Raw genomic sequence first — 565 nt, forward strand, 5'->3', positions numbered from 1 at the left:
AATGCTTAAATGAAAAGGTTTGATTGGTTTTTCTGGACTTGTATTGGGAGGGCCACATGGCTAGCCTACCCCGAAAGTTGTAAGTGGAAGTGATACGGTGCCGCTTCCCAGCAGGGCTATTTCTTGGGCCTGGAGAGCCCTTGCTGAGTTCTGGTCCCTCTTCCAGGACCTCAGGCAGTATTCTAAGGAAGGCAGCATCACCAGCCCGGATTTAGGAATGAGGTGAACACACCCGGCCAACCAGAGATGTACCTGTGACCAAACTATGTACAGTTGTTACTTTCAGAATCTTAAAAATTCAGTCCAATGAACATCATTAAAAAGTAAAAAGAGAAGGCTTGGCCTTGGAGAAGATACCTATAAAGGTATGAAAACCTAAAGGTCAGTCATGTCCAACCCTTTGCGACCCTGTGGACTGTAGCCCACCAAGCTCCTCGGTCCATGGAATTCTCCAGGCAAGAATACTGGAGTGGTTGCCATTCCCATCTCCAGGGGATCTTCTTGACCCAGGGATCCATCCCAAGTCTCCTGTGTCCCCTGCATTGCAGGCAGCTTCTTTACCACA

This window comes from Bos taurus, chromosome 22, assembly GCF_002263795.3.
Source record: "Bos taurus isolate L1 Dominette 01449 registration number 42190680 breed Hereford chromosome 22, ARS-UCD2.0, whole genome shotgun sequence".
NCBI lineage: Eukaryota > Metazoa > Chordata > Mammalia > Artiodactyla > Bovidae > Bos > Bos taurus.